The sequence below is a fragment of the Marmota marmota genome, unplaced genomic scaffold, assembly GCF_001458135.2.
Source record: "Marmota marmota marmota unplaced genomic scaffold, marMar, whole genome shotgun sequence".
Classification (NCBI taxonomy): domain Eukaryota; kingdom Metazoa; phylum Chordata; class Mammalia; order Rodentia; family Sciuridae; genus Marmota; species Marmota marmota.
In genome coordinates this window covers 7,310,753-7,338,346 of record NW_026000142.1, presented here as the reverse complement: position 1 = coordinate 7,338,346, position 27,594 = coordinate 7,310,753, and the positions used below count along the sequence as shown (strand labels likewise).

General features: G+C 34.5%; 1 protein-coding gene across 2 annotated transcripts in view; it reads left to right on the top strand.

Annotated features, from left to right (window-relative positions):
• The window catches only part of Thsd7a (thrombospondin type 1 domain containing 7A), a 389,770-nt gene that overhangs the window by 209,814 nt on the left and 152,362 nt on the right, over positions 1-27,594 (top strand). The gene's annotated exons all lie outside the window — the stretch shown is intronic.

Below are 27,594 nucleotides of genomic sequence, written 5' to 3'. Positions count from 1 at the left end.
ACATTATGGTAAACTGTAAATCACATAATAATTGTTAAAAAAAAAAAAAAAAAAAACAAGATACAGCTTCATCTTTGGTCAGCTTTGATTTGCTGAGGAGTCTCTTTTAAAACTTTTGACTTAAATGCCTTCCTGACTCACTTTTGCATAAAATTTTTATTTTGTAAGTATACACAGAATGCAAGTATACAAAGTGCAAAATTTTCAAAACCTGCTTGTAAAACAATAAATCTTATCTTATTTTGTTAAAACAGGTTAATTATGGTATTGAGTAAACATTTTAATTGAATTTAAGTGAAGTAAATTGAGAATAAAAACTACAGTATAAGGAAGCTTTAACCCAAAGTCATGCCCACCACCACCACCTTTGGTAGTTTGGCACACATATTTTAGATTTTTTAAAAAAAATCTCAGTTTGGGGACCAAATGCAATAAATGTGCAAAAGAATAAGTGAATCCAATATGGCATAGGTTAAATTATACAGTACTATATATTAACATACATTAATATATATTAACATCATTCTAAAATTCTCATCTAAAGTTCTTAAAAAATATGAATGAATGTAGCAGTGCTATAAGCCATCTTTCTTACACTGTCTTGGTCTGAAGAACAACAGGACTTCTATCACTAAACATTCAACATATATCAGCTGGTAGCCAACAGAGTTCCAAAAATGCCATAAGATAGGATAAAAATATTCATACAGATTTCATGTCATGAAAGGCTTCAAATCTCTCATGATAGCACCAAAACCAACCAATATTTAAACCCAAGATGAAGACATTATACTGAGTTTTATAATGACTGTTGGGGGATCATAGAAACAGACTCCTCTAAAGAAGAGGTTGCCACGTGAGCCAGGTGTTGGTGGACACACTGCTTACAGATAAGTGAATGAGGAATGCAGGAGGGAGTTTATTCCAGGCAAAGGGAACTGTGTGTATTGAGGCACAACATCAGGGAAAAGCAAAGACAAAGCGTACATCTTTAAACACAAGCATGTTGTATGCCACGGACAGGATTGAATTTCCTAGGGAGTGAGTTGTTTGGAAAAGGTTTAGAATAGAGATAAAGATCTTAGTTGATACCAACAAATGAAAAAGAAAACTGTTCAGGGAAGGAATCTAACAAATTTGATCAGAAAAAGAAGGAAAAGAACAAAGAGAAATGGATATTTTAAAAACAGAAAGAGAGCTTCTTCACCCCCACACAAAGAAGTCACAGCAGTGACCAGTAACTCAAGAAAGATAAGCAGTTTTGCATTTGCTACTTCCAAACTTTAATTGTTCTGTATCCACTAATTTTACACAGCATGTCAACTCATTTAGGAATCTAGCCTAGGGATACATTTTACTACTAATGTATCTTGAGGTTGTAAGAAAGTAGCATAAAACATGTAATGTTAGTACATTAATATTTTCTTGGCCACTTTAATGGCTGTATTTTTAACACTCTTAGGTAGATTTATTATAGCAGTCTTCTCAGAGTAGTATAATTTCATTGCTGGAGGTGGATCAGATTTTAGTTTCTGAATGTCAATTATGTCTGATAGGTTATTACTTTCAAAAGGTCCTTGAGAATTTGGAATTGCAACTGGATATTTTTTTAAATCATTTTTTTCAGAGTCCTCTCATACCCCTGGCAAACTACTGCAGAGCACCAGAAATGAAAGTCAGAGAAAAAAGAACTGGCACACACATTCACACACAGTATCATTATTAAGACATATCCGTTAGACTAAAGCAAACGTCAAAGCAAAAGTCAATAGATATGGAAGTAATTACTTCAACTACAATTAATATTATAATGTAAATGAGTAACTTAGGAATTTGTGTCCATTCATATTATATTATTAAGACTACTGATAAGTCTTTGCAGAAACAGTTAATTCTTCTCAAAAATTACAGCTTTCCTTTTCAGAACTTAGCCTTTCCCCCCAGCAGCTCTTAACATTTCCCAACAGGAAACTATCTGATAGATTAGCATCCCAGGGGTAATACATGCTGAATGGAGTACAGTTAGCCTGCAAGCTATGAAAGTTGTTCTTAGGAGCTCTTCCTTCAGTAAATATGAAAAATTCAAAGCTCATGTAAAAAGATAGAGAGAAGCCTCTCAAATTAGCTCCCTCAACCAATCTTGATATGAACACACTAACTTCAAGAGACCTTGACAATGTAACCAGGACCAAGAGCAGGCATACTGTACTTATTTTGAAAAACAAAGTCTATGCTATTCCTTTTGCACACTCACATTGTTCTATACATGCCCTGTTTTCACATGTAGCCATACTGTAACTCAAAATAAAACACATTAACTAAAAAATAAGCTTCTTGATACAAATATAAAGGAAAGAAAGTAGTTGGAAATTTCTTTATTTTCTTGGTAGATCACCTTATACAGGGGAATGGTAACAACCATGTCACCAGAAGGATCCTGTCCATATTATTTTATTTTATTCATTGGTGTATGCATTATATTAAATGATTCATACAACACTGGCAAAAAATAAATGAAAAAAGAAAAAGAAAAACCTCCTGCTTGAGTAACTTAGGAATTTCTAAAAAAAATCAAAATATTTATATGATTAAAGTACTCACAAAGTATTTAGTAAAATATTCACAACTTGGTATGTATTTGTGTCAGTTGAATTATGTGATCGGAATATTGATTAAGTTGGTGACAGAATTTATAGACTATATTCACTTGATTTTGCCAAGAGCCTACCTTTTATTCACGTACTGCTGCTTACTGTTGGCAACCCTCTCAATCCTGACAACTTCCTCCATCGTATTCAGGTGAGCAAAAGATCCATTGCATCACTCTATAGAGTTGGATATGTTTTTCACTGAGAAAGTTAATAGTAAAACCATTGACAGTTTGTTTTGAGCCAGTCAATCAGGATTCTAGTAGAATGTGAAAAAAAAGTCCAACTGTTATAAAATTATATTAATTAAAAATTATTAATAATATTTAATTATAATAAAAGTGATTTAATTATAATAATAGTGATTATTATAATTAAATTAATTATATTATGTTGGTGTAATATCCACCCTTATGAGAATATTAGAGAAAGAAGCCTAACCCAAGGGGAGGCTATCCTAGAAAGCTAGTGAAAATATTGCTGATTATTGGATACATGGAGTGACATTAGATTTTATTCAGAATAATTTTTAAAATTCTTCCTGTTGGTTCAAATTGAACATGGTTTTAAATGAGATAAACTAAAAGTATTGATTGAAAGACACTTTGAAACTTGAAGTGATTTATATTTTATGGACCTTAAGTCAGAACATTCCTCTGTAGAAATCTCATCAAATATTCAACACTAAAATCTGGAAAAGGTCAGTGGTATTGGCGTTATTAAGAAAAGAAGTCCACAAAATGAACCTGTTTGGTGACATAGAGTGAGATACATCAGCAGAAAAGATTGGAGGGTCAATGCTAAGATAGATGGAGGGAAGAGTATATGAACTTTGAATGGACAGGCAGAAGGGTAAATAAAGAACTCATGCTTTCCCATATTCTGCAAAGAAATGAGGATAAAATAGTCATGCCATGCCTAAATAGAATGCAAACTCATTACAATTTTACTTTTATAGTTTACACAAATGAACTCACCTTATTCAAAGCTTTTTATTAAAAAAAAAAAAGAAAACTAAAGGAAGGCTATGCTTATGGTGCTATTTCCCTATTATTTCAGAAAGTAAATATCACAGTATGTCAAAGTCTAGAGCTGCACCTTTCCTATCCATCACTTTTGAAATACAGGTAGGTGAGAATATTTTACATGACATTTCCATCAGAGATATGTATTAGAGAACTCTAGGCTTGGGAGTCTCCATAGGTTCCCTGATTGAATCCTTAAAGCAACAAGGAAAGATAGTGGTTTACCTTTATTTTCTACATTACAAGAAATATATCAAAGTTTCCCCATGAAATATAAGTGATTTCATGTTTCTTGACTTCCTATGACATTGCTATGTGGATGTAAATTACAGAAAAACATTAAAAGATTTCTGAGTTACTGAATTCTAAAACTTTCACTATGCTATAATTATGCAAACAGGTATAAAGTTTCGATATGAACACTTGTTGAGAGACATTAGGTATTAACAGTTTTTATAATTTATCATATTTCTTAGTATTCCATTTGGGGCTGAGCTAATCTTAATTTGCTAAATTAAAAAGGAACTAGAATACATAATGGCTACATTTTGAAAATAAAGTCTACAGTGTAAATGCAATGAGATACATTTATTATATAGTAGATTCAATTATAATATTATTATAGAATAATTAAAACTTAGAAAATCCCTGAAGGAATTGGAGCCACCTTGTCAGTCAGTCCTCTGGATATCTTGTAGCAGAGAAGGGCTGTTACCCTCTGAAGTTTCTCTGTGATCAGTGGAATATAAAATGGAAAGTGAGATGCCAAGAGGTTTCAGCCATTGGGATAAAAGCTAATAAAAACTCACCTGCTGGGAATTAGATTAAGATATTTAGTGTTCTACCTAGAGGAAACTTAGACATTTTACTGAAGGAAGAACTTACTGATGAGATTTCAGGAAGTTTTCACCCAAAAAGGCAATAAAAGGAAAATATAATGAGGAAGCTCAGAAGGTAGCTAAACATAAAAGCTGTGCTCATATGCCCCCTTTTTTGTATTTTTTAAAATTCTTTTTAGTGATATACAACACCACAGCACACCCTAACATGACCACAAAAGCATGGAACACAACCTTCTCCAATTTAGTCCACAGCACTGTTTTAGGTGCTTAAAATTATTTGTTTTTTGACATAATTACTGTCTCCTTGTAAAATCTGCCTGAAAATCATCTCTCAAATGTTTCAACTATACCTTCTCCCTTTAAAAATAGTCTCTATCTTGAGGCTGGGGTTGTGACTCAGAGGTAGAGAGCTTGCCTAGCACGCATGAGGCCCTGGGTTCGATCCTCAGCACCACATAAGAATGAAATAAAGATAATGTGTCCAACTACAACTAAAAATTTTTAAAAAATAGTCTTTATCTTAGGATGAGACCATATTCACACTCACCCTAACTTTCACCCAAAGAACTATTCATACCTCAGAATTTAAAAAGAGGACACAAGATCCAGTTGTCAGATAAGTGACAAGAGTCAAGATTAATGTACTTGATCATTTTAGACAGTCACTGAAGAGAAGTTTTGATATATCTTTTTTCTTTTTTAATTATATTAGATCACGTAAAAATCTTTTGATTTTTCATTGTAAGATTACTTTCAAAAGAACCCCAAATAGAAATCAGGAATCCTGTTTTTTTTTGTTTTTTTTGTTTTTTTTTTAATTTCTGCTTGACCTTACAACTCTAATACACATGATTTTTTTTTGCCTTAACATACCTATTTCCAAATGAATCTTCTATTCCACTTTCAGCAATGTGCCAGATTAGATTAACTGAAGACCATCCTTGATAAAACAGCTAAACATGCAAGATACAATATATTTATAAAACCTTTTAGGGGCAGACTGAGCTTGATTAATTGATTCCCAGAATAAACCAGTATGATTAATCTGAAGCTTTCTCTGATTGCCCTGGGGTGGGGAGTGTGTAGAAGCATGGTTATACATTACCAGGCCTTGTGATACAGAACATGACACTGAGCATTTAGTCAGTGATACAGAGTACAAGCAGAAATACTGCATTACTTCATCAACCTTAAAGGGTTACAGCATCAGGTGAGCAGAGAGACTCAACTTCCCCTTATAGGGAAATGACCATGAATCAGGTCAGCCTCAGCTTCAGGCCAGTGGGAAATGAGCTTTTCCAAAGAATGATAACTATTGACCTGTTTTCACACTAGTTCTAGTTTCAAATTTATAGCTATTTCCATGAGTCCAAAATCCAGAAAGCTGAAAACTTAATATAAGAAATGGTATCAGGCCAATGGTACTTCCTGAAACTAGGAAAAACAGAGGCCATTTAGACAGCAATACTTTAATCACAGGATTCTCCCTGCTAAACTGTACCATCTAAAATTACGAATTGCATGAGGAAAAATACTCTATAGGAAACAGGACTTAAAATGCCTAGTAATCAGTAAGATTAGACACTCAAGACTGGAAATACTATAAATAGTGGGTAGAGACCATAAAATATATATGCTAAAATGTTATTGAAGACCTAAAAGAAAACATGTAAAACACAAAAAAATTGAGTCACAATGAAAAAGACAGATTTTTAAAAAATGACATAGAAGTTCCAGACTGAAAAAATACATTTATCGGAGATTCAACAAATGGATAGGTTAGACAGATGGAGCTAAATTATTCAATAGGCAACAGAGAATAGAAGTTGAAAATAAAAATGAAGATGACAGTCGTACAGATTTGAACAAGTAGGTAGGGGATGATTCACAGGTGAAAGACAAGAATCAGTAAATGCAGTAATAACATAAGAAATAATAATATATCCACATCCACACCTAGATACAATCTAGTGAGATTTCACCTCACCAGTTACAAAAGTATATTAAAAGGAGTAAAGAGAAGAAAGATATTAATTACAAGGAAATTAACAGTTCTCAACAGTTGATAAAACAAGCAAAATAGTATGAGATATATTTAAAGTATTGAGAGGAAAATAACTGCCAAGTTAAAATTATTCACTCGGTTACATAACATTCAAATGTCTGAGCAAAATTAAGACAAAGGCAAAAGAAGGGTTTCTGCCAATACACCTCCCAGGGACCAGCTGCTACAGGATGATGTTGAGGAAGCAGGGCAGTGAATCACAAAAGAGCAGGAGTCAAGATGAGGAAAGAATTTGGTAAACACCTGGGCAGCTTAAATAAACATCAATGTGTATGAACAATACTAATAACCATAATGTTCCATTAGCTGTGAACAATAATATATGGCAGGATGACAAAATAATGGCTATATTGTTTAGGAACAGGGTGAAGGCACTGAAGAGTCTATATCTTATTAAGTCACTAAGCATGTGAAAAATTTAAGAGTAAATATAGAGCAAATGTACATATTTTAGCTTAATAATTATTACTGTATAATTGTATAATTATATGTTTTATTGTAACAGAATCAATTACCAATATATAATGCATATTTGTATATATTCTAATCCAATAGATAAAATGAAAGGGACTGGATAAAATTGAATCAGTTTAATAAAAGTACTACATAAGAGATAAATATTAATCATTTTTTTAATATATAGATGATCTAATAGTAAATCAAAAAGACCAGAAAAGGGGTTTTAAAATGTCAGAGCTGAAGGTTATTGCAGAGAACCATTCTGATTTAATTATGAACTATATCTATAAGACCAATCAACTGTATTACAAATGTTTGCTGTGATCAAACTATATAATCTAAACATTCACAGCTGCTGGCAAATACAAACAGACAAGGAGGTCACACATTGCACTTCCCAGTCAATAACGTCATCTTTACATACAAAGCACAGATGAAATTTTTATTTTATCAAGGCAATGAGATTAACTTAAATCACAAATGTATACAATGTCAGAAGTAGCCAAAAGAATGAACGGTTGAATCAATTAAATAACATTTGATAGAAAGTTTTCTTGGATAATCATTTTCTATCCTATCATTAGAATGAAGGATAACCTTTTCAAACATAAAACTCAATAAAAATTGAGTTATTTCCAATTATGTACAAATTGATATTGTTCAACGTTGCATGAAAGTGATTGCACACTATTTAAAATTGAAGGATAGAAACAACAAAAAATTTGTGAGTATGCACACTTATCTCCCACTCTGTCATCCTATTCTTTCACAGTTTGGGAAAGGATAAATGACGTTGGTAAAGGAACTTTTTTCCAGAGAAGGTAAATTTCTTGTGCATATTAGTGTCTAGGCAAAGCTATAGATGATGTGTTAGCAAAATGTGTGGGTGAAATTAAGCTGATCAGGATGAAGCATTTTGAGTAAAAATGTTATGCTATATTGAGATATTAAGGGGCTAGAACCATAAGATATTTCTAACAATATGAAATGTAATGAAATACTTCTACCTTTACTTAAATCCCAAATTCCAACTATTAAAAAACAATAGTAATAACATTGATGATGTTGATGTTTTGATTTTATTTATTAAGGCAGTGTGTTAATTATTTGGTTGATTCAAAGAGAACATGTACTTGCAGGGAACAAGGAGTTGGAATCAAGGATTTCATGTTGAATTTGTTCTGTGTCTGTTCTGTGTTACTCATTAGCACATCAGAGTCTGATTGACAAAGTATTACAAATTTATGTATCCCACTTGGTCTTTTATTCACTCACCAAACTAATTGAACAACTGTTAGATTACTTCGGAGATTTGTATGTTGAAGGTACAATGTTTAAAAAATAGCTTTGATTGCTGTCATCAGGTAGCATACATCTAATAGCCTCCTATTTACAGCTTGGTTTACTTGGAGTTCAGAATTGACCCTTCACAAGGCTGACGTGGGGGTACTTTTTTGGATATCCAGTTTAAGGCTCTCTAATTAAGCTCTGACTATGCACTACACCACAGTCTCGTCCTTACAAGGAACTTTTACCCATATTCATCAGGTGAATTATTTGTCTCTAAAGCTCATATCCACAATATATAATTTTGAGAATCACCTGAATGCTTTAAGAAAATGTGAAAGTCCCAATGAAGTTATGATTCTGTAGGACTAGAGTAAGCACAGGAATTTCTCTCTCTCTCTCTCTGTCTCTTTTTTTTTTTTTTTTAAGTTTCTGAATGAATAGAAAGGNTGACCCCTTCTTTTTTTTTTTTTTTTTTATAAGTTTGATTGATTGTAACCAGGTATTGATTTTACCATAGAGATAATGAGTCCTTTCACCTCTTTCCAAAGCTTTAAGAGGGACTGAAATAGGGGAGCCCAAGTCTGTGCATAAAGGCTTTTATAATTCTTAATGAATACTAATTATTTAGTTTAGAAAGAAAAAAGAAAAAGAAAAGAAGAAGATTGCAAAATTCCATATATAAAACTGGTCACTATTCACAAAGTTTTCTGTCAGGTCCTCAGAAAGAGTCTCTACCTGTGAAAGGTCCTGAATCTTAAGATTCTTAGGCTTCTAAATGAATCTGCTTCTAATACTAACATAGATTTGGGGCTTTATTAGTGCCAAAGGGAATCAGTGCTTGAAGGTGAGAAACAGAACGCAGGTGTATGGTCCTGAAAAACCCTGTTTCCTATAATTACAGAGATTAGACTGGGAAGAAAACCGGGATTGGAAAGTTACTGTGTTTCCAGAGTGAAGTTGAATTTTCAGTTGTAATATTGATCTTATTTATGCTCCTTGGACTCAGTTTCTGGTCCCTGAGCGTAAATCTTTGGAAACCTACTCGACTTTGACAGTGTTTAAACTGAGAATTTTAGGGAGCAAAGACTTTGTTTCAGTTGACTTCATCCCTGTAACCTGAGATGGAAAGAAGACATAGCCATTAGTATAGGACCTTCCATTAATGCAAGAAAGATGGGAGATAAAATGTCACCTAACCTGACACTATCAAGTGACTGTAGTATGTGTGCTTTTTGTAACCCTTAAGCACTTATTTCATCAAGTCTGTTGTAGATGAATGATAGCACCAGAAGGAATTTCGAAACTAGCACTCAGGGATATGCACTGGTGAATGAATAGCATTTTTTCCGAGGCACACTCCTGCTATCTAAAGATGTAAAAGAAATGGTTTGTGGCTGGGGCTGGCTGTTCTTTGCCTTGCTGGTGATTGCTCAATAGGGACTAGCTACTCTCTCCAGTGTTAACAGAGGAGTACAAACTACCTTGTGGAACTCATTAATATTTATTTCTTCTAAAAGCAATGGGCAATAAAAAGGGAAATAAACCAGGAAGAATAGCAATGGGAAAAGAAAGCCATGACAACAGATTCATCTTGGGAAGGTTTTACCATTTATTGCGCGCACACAAAAAATGCATTCAAAGTACAAGGATCTATGTTATTATTAGTGTAGAACCAACTAAAATGCTGATTACTGAGTGAACCAATTTAAGGAAAATATTATATATTAAATGCAATTCAAGAATTCCAAGTAGTAATTTTTATTTTTGTAATTATATACATTTGCTGTATATTATGGTTTAGGTATGAGATGTCCCCCAAAAGCTCAAAAGGAAGATAGCACAAGAAAGTTTAGAAGTGAAATGATTTGAGTTATGAGAGTCTTAACATCAGTGCATTCATCCACTTGAATGGATTAACTGGGTGGCAACTGTTGGTGGGTAAGGTGTGGCTGGAGGAGGTGGGTCATCAGGGGCTTGCCTTAGAGGTTTATATTTAGTCCCAGTCCAGCAAGAACTATCTATGCTTCCTGGTGGCCATGTACTGAGCTGCTCTTCTTCTCCACACATTTCTGCCATGATGTTCTGCCTCATCTTGGGTTCAGAACAAAGGAGTCAACCATCTGGCCTGAGACCTCTGAAACTGTGAGCCCAAAATAAACTTTTCCACCTCTAAAATTGTTCTGGTCATGTCTTTTGGTCACAGCAGGAAAATAGCTGACTCAGACAATAGACCTCTTTACAATTTTACATTCTATACTAAAAGAAGCTACATGCGTTAAGTGTCATAGTCTGTGCTATGTGTGTAGAAGGAAAGAACTCTATGCCAATAAGGATCATTTATCATTTTAACAGACTGGTGGCATCTTTGTGCCCTTTCTCTTATTGCTCCCCCCTTTTTTTTCTTCTTTTACTAGAACCCAGCATTGCTTAACCACCAAGCTATATCCCCAGCCTATTTATTTATTTATTTATTTATTTATATTTTGAGACAAGGTCTCACTAAGTTGCTGAGGGCCTCGCTAAATTGTTGAGGCTGACCTCGAACTTGCAATCCTCTTGTCTCAGATTCCCGAATCACCGGGATTACAGCATGTGCCACCATGCCTGCTGCTACTGCATTTCTTGAAATGCCTTCACCTATTATTCTAACCTTCCAAATATTCACCCACCACACTGTAAGTAACTATAAGACCTCTACTCATCTTACTTCATCCAAAGCCTATTATAGCCCTTTTATACTAGTACACATTTGCTGCATGATATATATGATTCAGTTCTTTTAAAATTGCTTCATTAATATTTATACCAACTTCCTAGGAATTAAGCTTTAAAAAGAGATCATAGTGTTTCCCCCCATTACACTTTGTTATTATAACCAATCATTCTTAGCAGAGGGTGGGGTATATTTGCTAGTCATTTGGAAGTTTCTCTAAAAAAGTCAAAGAAATCCTTTCAGTTAGAGGATGTTGACCTCCTGGATATCTGATTTATAGTGTTTCATTGCAAATTAACCTGTTCACCTCCCCAGTATCAATCTTTTTTTTCTTTGCTTTTATTTCATTTGAAAAGACCTAATGGGAAAACACATATAAGGCCCAGCATAAGGCCTTACATTTATTATATGAAAATGAACATTGATTGCTTTTGTTGATGTGTCTGCTTTTCTGGTTAAACTGAGGGAAAAAAAGGGTACATTTTTCAAAAAATAATTTGACTCATAGTCTTTTACATACATTCAAGTTTTAATTGTATACTAGCCTTGTAAATTGAGAAACATAAGGAAGGATGCACAATATGTGGATTCTCTTCACAATATGTTGTGAAGCCCTGCCACATACTAACATCATATATGAAATTCTTCCTTTCTTGGAAAAAGCAGACATTTTTAAAACCCCTCTTTTTATTGTTCTAGAGTAAGACTAAATGACAAATTTTACTTCTGTAGTTGTACAGGACAGAATAATTACAACTTCCCTTCCTTTGTGGCTCAGAATCCTTGAGAAGTTTCTGAAGGACTGCATTGCCAAAGGATTCTGGGGGGAATGCTTGTAAATAACCCTGGGATTGTTTGGTACTCTAAAAAGAACATTTTCTCCGTTGCTCAAACTTGGAATGTCACACTAGACCATTTGCTCCTCACATCACACAGGATCTCCAAGAATCTAAATCCCTTTGATTAGGGAGAATTATGCCGGGTGAACTTGATTCTTATTGTTAATATAATAATAGTGAATAGATGCAGAAAAAAAATTATAAGAGTTTTATTGTTTACATGTTCTCTGCTAGTTCTGGTTAGAAAACCTTAGATTAATTAAGTTCCTACCCCACTGGGAATTTCAGAACTACTTTGAAAATAATGTAATGCTTTCCAACTAGGAAAGCTATTGGTTTATTTCACAGTGCCTTCTAAAAGTCTATCCAAGGGGGTAAGCAAAGTAAGTAACATGTTGTGGTAGAGTTATTAATACATGACCAAATGGATAATTGTTAAATAATTTTCCCAGACACACTAAAACAATAAGTGACCAAACATGGATAAAAAGCCAATTCTTGACTATAGGATCTGAGCTCCAACCAGGGATACCCTGCTATGTGAATTTGTTCCAGAATAAATGCAGTGGATTTAGTAGATGTTCATAATTTTATTAAAATCATCAGAAGCACTTTATATTATCTGTTATCTCTTGTAAAAATAAACAAATAAAAATGGCATAGAAATGTGTCCCTTATAACAGAATTTTTTTTAAAAAAACTAGGCATAATTTAAGCCTTTTCTACGGACAACTCAATTAGGAAGTACATTCTCTGATGTGGTTAATGTAATCTTGTCCATGATTTGAATCAGTATTATGTTGGACCATAAAAAAAATTACTATTTTTTTAGGTAAGAAATTATTAATTAGTGGAAGTCTCATGCTTTAACAGAAAAAGTCATTGGGTATAAACTATTCTCCATCCCAGACTTTACACCATCAGAATCAAGCCCACAGCTAGCTATGAATTATAGTCTTGTTTCCATGTGAACGATATGCATTTGTGCTGTATGCAGTGTGCTTTAGACAGGGCAATGATTGTCTCCTATAAAAATATGTAGATTTCCCCATAGTTGATATTCTTTATGAGAAAACGACTCATGTTAATGGCTTGAGAGTGACTTGAATTCATCAAGCTGCACATTTACTTTATGCATAGATAGAAAAGAAATTCGCAGTTGATGGTGTGATTTTTAATACTTAGTATGTCCCACTTTGTTATATGTAAATACATACAATAAAGGTGTAGCAATAAAAGGAGATGAAATGATTTTAAGTATAAATGGATGAAGAATGTGGGCCAAAGGAAAAATGCCAGAAAGAAGATATCAAACCAATGATGAATACAATAAAGATAATGCACAGAGTATGAGCCATAAGATCCTATGAATTTCTTGAAGTAGGCCACAAGTTCTACCTCTAAGCTTGTAATAGCCAACATAAAGAAGAATGCTGAATTAATTATGAAATTCACAGTGCCCAAAAGACAATAGGAACTAGCTATAAAAGAGAAGCACAAAAATTTCTGGTTCTAGGGCTAGAAAAAAAAAATTCACCTGTGGGCTTCCATAAAGAAGACACTGTAACGATATTGAATTACAACCTCATTAACATCTTTACAATAAACACTACTATGAATTTTATAAGAAAACTTTCTCTTTCATCAATGTCAAGACACTAGCATAAATATGAATGCATAACTTATTAAAGGCAAATAACTGGACTTAATATGATATGGTATGGATTTATAGGTCCCTGCTAAGCAGGATAATCCAGGAATTGACTTCAGAAAGGGTGCAATAAATGAATGGATGCACAGGTATTCCCTCAAGAAGTATGCTGAGCTTTGTTAGAAGCAGGGAGTTTCTTTGTATCCCCTGATACAGGGATATGGAATATAGCTGTTCTGATTGCTATTTGTATAGTTAAATGCCAAGATCCATTTTCCAACCATCATCCAGATGAGGATAGGAGCCACATCCTTAATAAAATATCAAAAGGCATCACAAAGACAAGCTTGCATGAAATAATCTCTCTCTTCTATAGGAGGTTGAATTCAAATATAGGAAAATGCAGAACAAACAGAGTTTATCTAGGCACAATTAAATCAGAGGTGGTTAATATATCCCATACCTTATAACTCAAAAATCCAAAACAGATGCAAGAGAGATCCAGCATCAACAATTATGTGATCTCCTGGAAGAAGCAATCTGGTTTTCTGGTATTACATTCAAGATGAGATGATTACCAAGCATATATTAGTGAAACCAAAAGAGTTAACTTGAACTAATAATGGTACTGAGGAGGTGGAGGGTGAATGCTTACTATATGTGAGACACCCTTCTAAACATTTCACATTTATTTGCTTATTAGAACCCCCGGCATAGCCTGCAAAATAAACACTATTATTATTATATAATATTGAGTTGCAAGAGTTTAAATAATTTTCCCAAGGAATATAGCTAGTAAATGTCATAATCAAGATTGTGAATCAAAGAGGTCTGGCTCCTGAACCTATGTTTTTGTTTGTTTGTTTTGTTTTTTTTGTTGTCGGTAGTGGTGGATATTTTGTGATTCTAGAGATTGAATCCAGGAACTCATGTATTCGAGGCAAGTGCTCTAACACCAAGCCAAATCCCCAGCCCCTAAGCCTTTGATTTTAAGCATGGTGCCATGGAGTATAGGGTTATTAGTCATATACAAGTTTGATGCTGGCAAAAGCTACTTCACATCCAGATGATATTGGTTTTAGAGTATGTGCTCTTCTTTTAAATAGTAATTCATTATTGAAGCAAGTGATCTATTAAAGTTGCTCCTATCTGATGAAAATAAAACTATATTATACATACTTGATAATGCTCATGTCTACTTTCTATGACAGGAAGACATTCATTTAGTTTTTCATTTCTTGAACCAATGTTTACTGACTGCCTTCTATGTCCTTGACACTGTTCTAATGCTAAAAATAATGAAGTTGACAACACAAAGTACTTCCTGTTTCAATTAGTATATTAATGGAAGGAGATGTATCATAAGCAAGTAAAGAAAATATCAGTTATCCTTAGGCACTACATAGAGGATTAAAATAGGGTGATGTGATGGAGAATAATAAGGTAAGGATATTATTTGCATCACTCAATTTTATTTGGGTTCCCAAATTTATATATGCATCCCAAAATTCTCCTCTGAAAAGGGAAGTTCACATTGATCTTTCTACTTAACATCTCTAATCATACACTCAATCTGCCTGCCTCCCTTCTATATTCTCTTTAATGGAAGAACAAATAAAAAATTTAAAACAACATCAGAATTCACGTGTCTGAAGAGTATAAGCTTCATGATCTATTAAGTAGATGAGTCAAAATAAGCCATTAAAGCCAGTTAAAAAATCACTAACAGAATAAGCAACATGTATATAGTAAATATTCAGTAAGAACTTGTTGAAGAAATTAATAAATAGATTCAGTAGTGAACCCTGGGCATCAATAAATATGCCTTGCTAATCATATAATCGTGACTCTTCCAGAATGTCTTTCTCTGATAGCCAAAGAGATGAAAGATCTAAAACATGCATGTTTAGAATTATTTCACAAAATCTGGCAACTAAATATTTAAAACCATCAGGAAAACAAGCATATTGCTTGTCTTTTGCTTCCAGCCATAATGACATACTGGAAACATCCCAATAAGAGCAACTTCAAAAAATAAATGAATAAATAAAACAACTCCATAATTGACAAAATATATAAAGTAACTGTTTTGAAACATTAGAAAATAAGCAGCAGAAGATTATGATCACATCTGTAAGCCATCCAGTCACCCCTGCCTTCTATGGAGGTTCTCACCTGCTGCACAGAAGGGAAGTGAAGACAAGCTTAGTGTCTTACTGAGCTAAGGAGCCAGAAATTTAAGTTCTGGGTTGCTAAGGGCCTGTAAATTTCAGGATGGGATACAGAGAAGGGGAATCTGCACTGGGGAGAGATTGGTGGAGTCCATGGGTCTATGTATGGATACTCTGTGGAGACTTGGCCTGAGCCAGGCTACACATGTTAGGGTAGAGACTCTGAGGTCCAGCAGAATCCTGTTCTGCAAGGCTGAGGGCTGGAAGATGGTAGTATATACAGGTAGTACAGTTCTGGAAGATGTCAGAGTTCCAGCCCAACAAAGGTGAAGAATATTTGCTGAGCACCTCAGGCCCCAGAAAGGCTGTGGCCTAGGAGTAAGGACCACACTGTCACAGCCAAGTCAAACCTGAAAAATACCAGCTTTAATTGCAAATGAAACCAAACCTAAAAGAATCAGGATGATCTTCCAGTACTTTAACTGAATGGTAGAACAAAGCTTAGCACTCTATACAAAACAATACCATTATCCAGACTCCAAAACATATTGTGCACAATGTATGGTAAAATGTTACTACACATTCAAAGAAACAGAATAAAAATACCCATTATCAAGAAAAATAGCCAATAGAAATATACTCTGAGATGAACCAGATATTAGAATCAGCAGACAAGGACTTTAAGAAACTATTAAACATATGTTTGAGGACTTAAGGAAAAAATTACCTTGGAGAGTGAACAGATGGGAGTATGAGAAGAAAAATAGACATTTTAAGAATGTGGAAACTAAAGAACATACACACTGTGCAATTAAAAAAAATTCACTGAGTAGGCTTAACAATTGGACATTGAGGAAGAAAATCTAAGTGGTTTATAAGAAAAATCCATAGAAATTATGTATCTAAGTAGGAGAAAGGGTTATTGATTTGGAAGACAGATCAATAGAAATGATCAGATCAGAAGAACAGAGAGAAACGAGATTGAGGAAAAAAGGGAATAGTGATTCAGTGACTGGTAGAATGTCAAGATGTCTACTATATGAATTAATGATCTTCCAGAGAGAGAAGAGAAAATAATCTGGCACAAAACATATGTAAAGATATAAATGGCCAAAATTTTCTCAAATTTGTTGAGAAAAAATCAACTTACAGATCTATGAAGATCAGCAATCCCCAGGCAGAATAAATTACAAATGAAAGAATAATAGAAATAATTTTAGTCAAATTCAAAAAACTAAAGATAAAGTTAAAAAAAATTAAGTTGGGTTTATGTATATGTATAATGATAACAAATGAGGGTTGAAAATTTCACCAATGACAATGAGACAATAAAATAATATCTACTGAAGAGCAAATTATTGAAATTGTATATCCAGTGCAAATATCCCTCATTATGTAGTGTGACAAACTGACATCTTCAAAGAAATAAAATCTGAATTTGCTATCAAGCTGCTAGGAATGTTGTCTGTGAAAATAGAATGCCTGAGCCATGTGATCCTGGAGAGGTTATGTAACTTCTTTGTGAATCTGTTTCCCTCTTTTAAAAACAATGGAAATGATAAAATTTGTGAAAGTTTAACTGAGAGAATCAATATAGTATTGTTAAACCCATGGCTAGTATATAGTAAAGTCTCAATAAATCTGTCCTCAAATATAAAGTAAGGCCAGATATTTAGAATAGATTCTTTTTCTGCAAGAAGCATGACATGCAATCCCACAGTATCTCTATGGGAGAAAAACATGTCAACATTTGAGCTTTGACCTTGGGGACTGAATAATTGAGAACATCAAGATCATGATACCTACTTTCTCTCAGACTAGCATCCTAACTTCCTTTTAAGTGATGGGTCAAGATCTACAGAACCTCTACCATCTCCCCAGCTCCAGAGAGCTTTATCTTATAGAACCCAAACCTACAGTCTGGAGGAGAAACCAGCTTCCCTTCTCATATTCATTGTTTCTAAAATCTGTCTGGTGTCAGCTGGTCAAACAGAAGTCCTGACAAATTAATGTGGTCTCCCAACTTGATGCAGCTGAGCCCACTGGAAAACATTCCCCTGACCAGAGAAAAGAGCTGGGCAAAGTCATAGCCTAGAGGGTCCTCTGAGGACTCCATCATAAATGATACAGAAACAATCTCAAAATGGGAATACATATGCTAATCACATGTGATAAGAGCTCCCTTGTTTAAGATCTACCTCTACATACCTTCTCAAGTGTTCTTTTCCCCTTTCATCCTACCTGGTTCCCTGTCAAGGTGAAACTGAGGCTTAAGTCACCCCACCCCAACCTCCACTTCTCCCCACAGCCTCTTTGGCTTGAGTTACAAGACTGACATTTTCTCCCCCATAATCAGTAGTCCTTCATGTGTCATATGTCAGGAGTTTTAAAATATGTAGCTCTTTGTGTAAGCTTTGAATGCCCTGAAATATTAAAAAGCACAGCAGTTCCATTTTTTAAGTGATGATTAAAAACACCCAAGTTACTCTGAGGATAAACAGAAGGTCTGTAGGAGGAAGAACACCACACTCCACACATGTCCATGTGGGCTTCCTCATTTTTACTGTCCAGAGGGGGAAAAACTCAGAAAAATGTGAGATCAGTGAACTTAAAAATAATAGTAATTAGGAAAGGTTTGGAGGAAAGTCATTAAATTGCAAATGAAGTTTTAGAGAAAAAGTCATGAGGTAATAAGCATGGCACTTAAATATCATTAAAATTAAGATTAAAGTTAAAATTAAAGTGATGGTAAAATAATAGGCAAGATTTTGAATGTATACAGTTAGACTAGAAGCTGACAAAAACATAAATGTAAAAGACATAGAGCTGAGATTAAAAAGGAAGACTGAAAAATATAGAAGGGACTAATAATTAATAATAATAATAGATATCACCAGTGAAAAATGCATGAAAAGGTATAAAATAAATAAGAGGAAAAAATGCTTAAGAAAAGGAAATGTTGAATTTGAGAGACAGCAAAGAAAAAGAAGAATAAGAAAGTAGGAGACCTTGAGAGATCTGGGTTCAGAAGATATGGAATCTAAATGTAGTGAATCATTTTAGGGGATGGTATCCAAGAGTCTGCATCCCCTCTCCTCACTCCTACCCACCCTCCCCCAGTAATTGCTGAATGAACTGAAAATGAAAAAATCGCTGTTGTAAGATTGAGATGGATCTGGAAAATTATGATTATACTCCACAGAAGAAGAAACTAGTAATTTTGTCACATTCCAGAAAGCTTCAATGCTACATGATGACATTTTCCAACGATGTTGTCTCAGCAGCCCTGGACTTATAATGCTTGTTTTTAAGAAATACATGAAAACCCTCATTGAAGGAAAGTGGCGGTAAGATTCCTTCAATAAATAACAGTAAGGCTCTAGGGTGAACATTAGAACGCTTCTTGCTGTAGCTTAATAAAGAGGAACCTGGAAGAGTAAAATAATTTTGTTGTTAAAATGTCAAAGCCAATATTTTAACCAGACCTGCCCATTTAGCCGGCAGCTGCCATAATGATGGGTTAACTCTAGGTGGAGCAGAGCAAGGCAGGAGTGAGGCACAGGAAAGAGGCAGGGGGATTGCTATCTCAGAATATTGTTTAGAGAAGAAGCCACTGATGGACTGAGAGACAGTGTTAGAAAACAGACGGTAGTCTAAAGGTCAAGAATACTTAGAAATGGTGCAGTGACCATCAAGAGCTAGACTTGGGTTGCTTGGACCAGAATCACTGGAGTCATTCTTGATTTTTCTTTTAACCTCTCAACAATCCCTCAGGAAATTTTCCAGACTCTACCTTCAGTACCTATCTGGCCATTTCAACCCTAATATCATTGCCTAGTCCAAACTACTGTCATTTGCTTATATTGTTGTCAGAGACCCCTAACAAGTAACCCTGTGTCACTTGCCCTCCACAATTGGCATTCCACACAGCAACACAGCCTTGTTTAAATGTGAAGACAGGCTGTCACTCTTTGTGTAGTTTAAGCCACCTCATATGTGGAATTTTGGTATGGCATCCTAGAAAGTTAATACACAGAGTCATCTGAATGATTATATTTAGCTCAGCAAGTATGTGGAGCTGTTTGTAGATCTTGTTTGATTAGATACACAAATTCTTTTTCAGTAGTCACTTTAAAACAAAGGCTGTAATACTTCCAAAATCTAAATGCTAAGAACCTCTATCATTCTATTGTGGATAGCATGCATGTTCTAAACTGCTTATTTTAATTTAGAATATCTTTTATCCTGGATAGGGACATTGTACATGGGAATTTGAATTGATAAGGGTGTATTGATTGGAAGATATCAGTGTGAATTGTATGTACAGTATTCTACAAAATGTCCAGGTTAAAAAAAAAATCTGTATTGCAGTACTGCAACAGATGGTACATCCCCAAAAAAAGGGAGTGAGGTGCTCATCAAGCTGCTGATACAATTGGTGAGATTCAAATTCTAACCATGATTGGCAGTCCCCCTCATATAAAGATATGAAGATGTGTATTTTACATTCCCACATGTTTTAAAATGTTCTTGTCTTATATGGAATAGGGTCAGTTAGAGAAATTATCTGACGTGTGTTCATTTCTATAAATACTGGAAAGGATAGCACAGATCTTTTATTGGCATCGAGACATGAGGATAGTTCTTTTTTAGGCAATATGGTTTTGCATATGGACCTCCCTCTATATTACCTAAAATGGCTAGTAGAATATAAAACTAGACAAAACACACTTTTTCAGTCCTGGAAATAAGAATAGAGTCCATCCAGAGTCAGGACCCTTAAAGAAGTTTTTATTTTCCAAGATGATATTGATAAAAATTCAAAAGAATTGGAGGCACCAAGGAAAAGAAACAACAACCCCTGTGAGACTGAATAGAGTTTATGAGAGAAGTAAGCAGCTGAGACTCTCAGGGCACCCCAGCTCAGCAGAGTGAAGGCTGAAGCCAAGTCAGTAAGGGGTCCATCTTTCAAATATCCTGCCTGTCTGCCACAGGCAGCATTCAGAGAACAGCCACAGGAGGCTTAGTCCTTCACAGAGGAGATAGTCTTCTTGGAACTCTGTCCCTGAGTTACATTGCTGCTTTTGTGCCAACTCCTTCTCCACCATCAGTCTCCCAACATCCATAATTGGGAAGTTAGAACTAGAATCTACAGTTGAGGAGGAAAGAAAGAGGGATATTCTCATTATTTTAATCAGGCCTAAGCATCCTTTATTGGAATACTTCGAGAGAAACTCATCTAAATTTATGAAATGTATCCAGCATAATTTTCACTTGCCTATAAACTAAAAATGGATTAAACCTAATCCTGTAACCCCAACAGAAAAAGCAGCTAGAAAAGTTAGAAGGCATAGGTAAAAATACCCTAATTCCTAAGACCAGGAACCACTCAAATGAATAGCTTACATCTAAAATAGTCTAATGTAAAAAGCAAATAAACAAACAAAAAGTCAGAACTTATCTGACTTGTGACTTCAATATAGTTCAAGAGGTTATGGAAACAGCTATCAGGAGTGTGTGCAAGGAGGAGCTATCTGTGGTAGAGCAGGATGGCCAGGATGGATGTCAGGCTGTCAGCTCACTAACTGCATGGATGCAGTGGTGCGTCGATTGGATACTGAAGATGTTAATTATGATGCAGAAAACAGACTCAGGTACTCTTCATGTATGCTTCCTAAATGAAGTATATAACATCCCAGGCTAAAAGGACAAATGACTAATTAAGAAAAATACCTCAACAATGAGTTGTCATCCCAGAGAGGACTGGAAGTAAGCTTCGTAGCATTATTAAAATACCAGGACACAATTCTCAATCATTGTTTAAAATGTGGTTTCAAAATTGGTTAAGAAATAAGTGCATGGTCTTTGGAAAACAATGTGCTGTACTGTTTGAAAAATATATGATGGGTTTTACGTTTCCATTAAGTGAATCAGTATGAGAAAAGAAATTACATATATATGAATAAAATTTAGTACATGAACATCAAAAGCTACAAGGAATCACTGCTACTCACAGAATTTTATTAATTTTCATGATAAAGTATTTGTTTGATACCAATTCTTCAGGTTAAAGTTTTAGTGCCTCTGGCTGAGGTAGCAGCAAGTATTGAGTAAACCAAAAATAGAGCCTTCTCAAAGTTAAAACTGGCTCTTTTTTTTTTAAGAGGAGAAAGGGGAGAGAGAGAGAGAGAGAGAGAGAGAGAATCTTTTGTGTAGATGGACACAACACAATGCCTTTTTTATTTTTATGTGGTGCTGAGAATCGAACCTGGGTCCTGCCCATGCTAGGCACGGGCTCTACCTCTGAGCCACAATCCCAGCCCAAAACTGGCTTGTTTAAAATACCCTAACTTACTACCTGTGCACTGGTCATAATGAAGGAAAGTAAAACAACAGAAGCAAAGACACAAACTGAGCACCTGGCTACTGCCCGTCAGCATCATTTGGCACATGGTGTTTGACACAAAGACTGGCTTTACAGAGTGGGCACTGATATTTATTTTAGTAATTGGAAGGAAAACAGAATATGAAAGAAAAGAAAAGAAGAATGATCTGTAACCAATTTATTTTTGTCTTTGAAATCTCTTTAGGTATCATACTCTCTTACATTTAGTCATAAAGTTTGTTCAGTTCTCACATAGAAATTAATATTTAAATCTAAGAGAATTCTTTCATAATTGTGAGTTAGCAATCAAATAAGCTTGCTTGAGGAAATAAAATGCTAATTCAAGAAATAAAATGCTAATTCAAGATTTCCAGAGGAGACATTGAAAAATAAATATAATATCAAGGGTTTTGAAAGCTTAAAATGCTCAGCTGTTTTGCTAAATGGATGAATGAATTATTAAACTTATTGCAGTTTTCTCAACCTTTGAGTACTAATGTGTCTTCTGAATGAGTACAGAAAAGGCATATCATAATATAGATAGATCTGAAGCAGACTGAGTGTGAGATCTCTGATATTTTGAAAATCAAAAGATATTTTCATGATTTAAAAAAAAATTAAAAATATACGTGTGGTAGATCTGGGGGAATCTTAGAACCAAAAAAAAAAATGGTTTGAAAGTACTAGATATTAACATGGATAAAAATCTAAACTTTTTAAATTTAAAATACTACAGATTCATTTTCCAATGACTGTCACTCCCAGTTCCTGCTCCTATCCCACAATAATCAAATAGATATTTAAAAACATGTAGTTCTGGTCAAATAATCCTTTATCTTATAGACTTCTAGGAGTTGTATGGAATTGAGAGAAGAACATAGCTTCTATTAATTGCCATATGAGAGTATAGCATAGTGAGTAAGTTAAATCCTGTTATCAATCAGCTATGTGACCTTGGGCAGGTTGCATAACATCTCTGTGTCTCATTTTCTCTTGTCTTTAAATTTGGGATTTCAGTACTTCATGAGCTTACTATGAGGATGAAAATAATTTATTTAATAAATGCAATGTAAATTGTGTGTGTGTTTGTGTGCTTCTATGCAGACATTACATATTATTGAAACTCCTTCAAGTGTCCTTCAAAAATCTCATGGAGGAGTATTAGAGGTACACAGTAAATATTAGGTAGCCAAACTGCCTAGATGTAAATCCCAAATTTAGGTATGTGATTTTCCTAGTTGTGTGATTTGAGGCAAGTTACTTAACCTCTCCATATTGTTTCCCTATAAGGGGGATAATGATCCCCACCAAATAGGGTAATACCTAACCTGTGGGGATTTTGAGAATTAAATGAATTACTATTGTTAAGTATTTGCAACTGTGTAGCATTGCCTGATACATAGTAAATACTAACAAGCATTTGCTATTAAGTAAAGCATATCCCACTGCAACCACAGTGAAACCCCTCTTCTAGATTTTATTTTTATTCTTCTTACATTTTTTTTGAACATCTGACTTGTCAACGCTCTTCAGTCAAAGAGCACTGGCAACACACCTGTATTTGAATAAGCTGGTTTATTATTCATTGCAGCAAGAGAGAATGCACAATGGATAATTTATTATTTGTTCCCCCTTTGTTGCACATGGCAACAAAGTGTTTCTGTTTTATTGGAAAAATCTTTAGATTTGCTATAATAAACAGTGCTGCAATACCAATTCTTCTAATTATCGCCTGTGGTGAACGTCTGATATTTTTTCCAGGGTATTAGAAGTAATATATCTTTTCAACAATGGTGGCCTGTTCCACAATTGGTTTTCAAGGTGGTCCAAACCACTTAGATTACCACCAACAAGGTTTAACTGTTTGGGCTGTTTCACATCTTCTCTGGCACTTGGCATTGCCAAATGTTTTACATTTTTGAAAAACCAGTGGATATGTCATTTCAGATTTTATATTTTTATTCAGTTGGGTCTGGTTTTTAGTAGCTAAGTGTAATCATTTGCATTATTTTTCTAGCTTATTTTATTATTTTTGTTGCACTTTGTCTTTGTTTCTCCTTCTTGCCCTCCTTTGAATTTGTTGTACCTGTCTGGTTATCATGTAGCTTGCCTTGGTTCAGAAGTTATACATCCTTATGCATTTGTGCAAAGAGATTACCTTATTACCAAATGAATACAGTCAATAATTAATATAATTCTAAAGACTTTGGAATATTTATCTCTAATCATTCTCCCAATTTTCATATTAAGTAGTTTGTATTTCAGTTAAATCTTGCTATTTATATCTTTCTGCTCAGTTACAACAAATTACCACAATTTCACACCCTCTCTTATAATTCTGAAGGACAGGAGTCTGACATATGTCTCCCCAGAGTAACATCAGGGTTTGGCAGGACTCTGTTCCTTTCTGGAGACTCCAGGGATCTGTTTCCTTGCTCACTTGAAGTGCTGGCAGGATTTTATTTCTTCCGGGAGAAGGGCTGAGATCTGTTTCCCTCGAGGTTTCAGCTGGGGACTGGTCCCAGCTTCCAGAGGCCACATTCATTTCTTGGGGTCTGGCCCTTTCTGTAAAGGTAGTAATGACAAATCATTACTTATCATCTTGGATTCTTCTTACCTTTTTCTGGCACATTGTTCTGTTCCAGCCAGAAAAGGATTTCGGCTTTTAAGGGCTCTGGCAATTAAACCAGACTTCCCACATCATCCAAGGTGCATGCACCATCTCAAGGTTCAAGACTTTAATCACATCTGCAAAGGCCATTTTCCAAATGAGACAACACTGTAACAAGGCCCCAAATCTTTGGGGAACCATTTTTCTGTCTGCCATCCTCTCCAATGTTTACCATTACATCTCTGAACTTCATTCTATCCAGAATCTTAGACCCTTTTGTATTCACTCTCCTTCTGATGAAAAAAATAAGGGTTTTTTTTTTTAATATGAATTTCCCTTATACTGCTCTATTATAGTAAAGCTTTTATTTTCTGTATGAATCAGCCTTCCTTTATCCCTAACAATTAAAGATCTCTTGATAGGCAATTGTAGGCTTTCCAGTAGGCCATTAAAAATGGAAATTTCTGTGAGCTGGGATCAGTACTGTACCAGGGAAGAGACCAGATTTAGGAGTATAATACTATGCTAGATTAGATTCATATTGTAGATTTGGGGAATTCTCTAAGGATTTTCTCTATTTGTGATCTGAGTTTTATAATTAAAAGGATTTATTTTAAAAATAACCTATAGACTTCTGCTTTCAGAAAAATAGAGATGTAATTTCTATACTAAATTTTAAAAATCCCTAGAAAGTATATAGAAAACAAACTACAAGAAGACTAAAACTTGTAGAGAAGAAAGCAGAGAAGTATAGACCTCAGCCCCCCTACCCCCGTAAGTTCCCATGGCTTTCCTTTTGCCTCCTGTATCTGAGACTTGGAGCTAAAGCAGCCAACAACCCAGAAATGCAAGTGGTCATAGATTTTAAAAGTCTAAACAAACGCCTGCTCATTCTAGCCAAATAAAAGGTCAATATGACATGACACAAACTTTAGGTAATAATTCTATTCCAGCCAGAAACACAGATAAAGAGCATGGCCATACCTTATATGTACCAGCAGAGCCTATAGGGAGACTCAGTTTTCACTATTACATGATGAGGTACCAGCACTTCTGCTGGGTGCTGTCAAAGAAAGTCAAGCAGAGAACAGGCCCTGCATCCCAGATGTTGGTAATGGACTCCCACCATGGTGTTGGTAAAGCAATGGGGAACCAGAATATCCACATCCTCACAGTGACTAACAGCTCCCCCCACACACTGTCAATGAAAGGCAGGCCTTCACTCTCAACTCCCAGGAACACCGTAGCGTTCTCATCCTTTCCTGTGTTGGAACAGTCATAAAAAGCCAGTTGGGAAAAAAGAAAGATTTGAAAATGATCTAGAGACTTTGGACACAGCACAAAAAAATGTCCAGGTTTTGATTGACATCACTCATCATATCAAAAACCAAGAAAATTTTAAATTGAATAGAAAACAGTCAATGAATGCCAACCAACACTGAGATGGTGGAGTGATTAGAATTATCTAACAAGATTTTACAGAACACATGATAAAAATGCTTCAATGTTTATGTGCATGCTTGGAACAAAACATAAAACACTTCAGTCAAGAAAATGAAGATAAGAACCAAGTGGAAATTTTAGATCTCAAAAATAAAGCAAATAAAATCTTTTATTCATGGCTTATCAGCATAATGAAGGGGATAGAGGAAAGAAGTGAAGGATTGAAATACAGAGAAATAGAAATGACCTAAACTGGGCCTAGAGATGTAGCTCAGTGGTAAAATGAAGGTCTTAGCATGCACACAGCTCTGGGTTCAATTCCCAGCCCCACTGGCCAGTGGAGATAAAGTATATTGTAGGAAAAAAATGAAAAATTTGTTTCAGGAACCTGTGAGTCTGTAACAAAAGATCTCATATTCATGATTAGAGTTTTAGAAGGAGAGGAAAAAGAAGGCAGAGGTTTTTGTTTTGTTTTGTTTTTTGTTGTTGTTTTTTAAGTTTCTAAAAAAAAGTAATGGCTAAAAACTTTTCAAATATGGCAAGGACATAAATTTACAGATTCAAGAAGTTGCATAAGTCTCTGAAAGGTTAAACTAAAAGAGATGCATTGTAATTACAGTATGAAAACTAAAGATAAGGAAAAAATACTTGAAAGCAGTCAGAGAAAAAATGACACTCCATCTAGACAGAAAAGATAGTTTGAATGATAGTGAATCAGGAACCTTATAGACCAGGAAAAAGTGACAAAATATTTTTTAAATGCTAAAGAAAAAGAATTGTCAACTTAAACCTCACTTGAGTCCAAACATAAAATAAATCTAATAAAATATCTAATAAAGTTGTAATATGTTGTTTACAAAAAAAACCAAGAATTGTCAACTAAAAATTCAGTACTCAGGAAAAAGCATCCCTCTGAAATGAAGGAGAAATAAAGATATTTTTAGGTGAATGAAAACTAGAAGAATTTGTTGCCAGATTTGTTTCATATTATAGTTTTGTAACATCTTACCATTGAGGGACACTTTGTAAAGAATGTATAGAATCTCCAAAAAATTATAGTTTCATGTGAATTTATAGTTATCTTAAAAATATTCAATTTAAAAATTATATATTAGCTGTCTCTTTGGATTATCCATCAAATAGATATTCAGAATACCTCATTGATTAGATTGATGGAAACATAAGTCTTAAGTCTATTATAACAGTCCTTTTCCATTTAAAATGTTATAAACTTAAAAAAATATAAAAACATTTCAGACATACAACAATATGCCACTCTCAATTTTTAGGGTTTTTTTTTTTTTTTGTAACCCTAAAGAAGTTCAAACATTGTGATCTCATGAAGTATGTGATATGCATTTAATTGAATATATTTTCTATCATATGACATCAAAATGTCTATTTTATTTTCAAGAAATCAACAATCAGGTATTTAAAAATATGTAAAATATT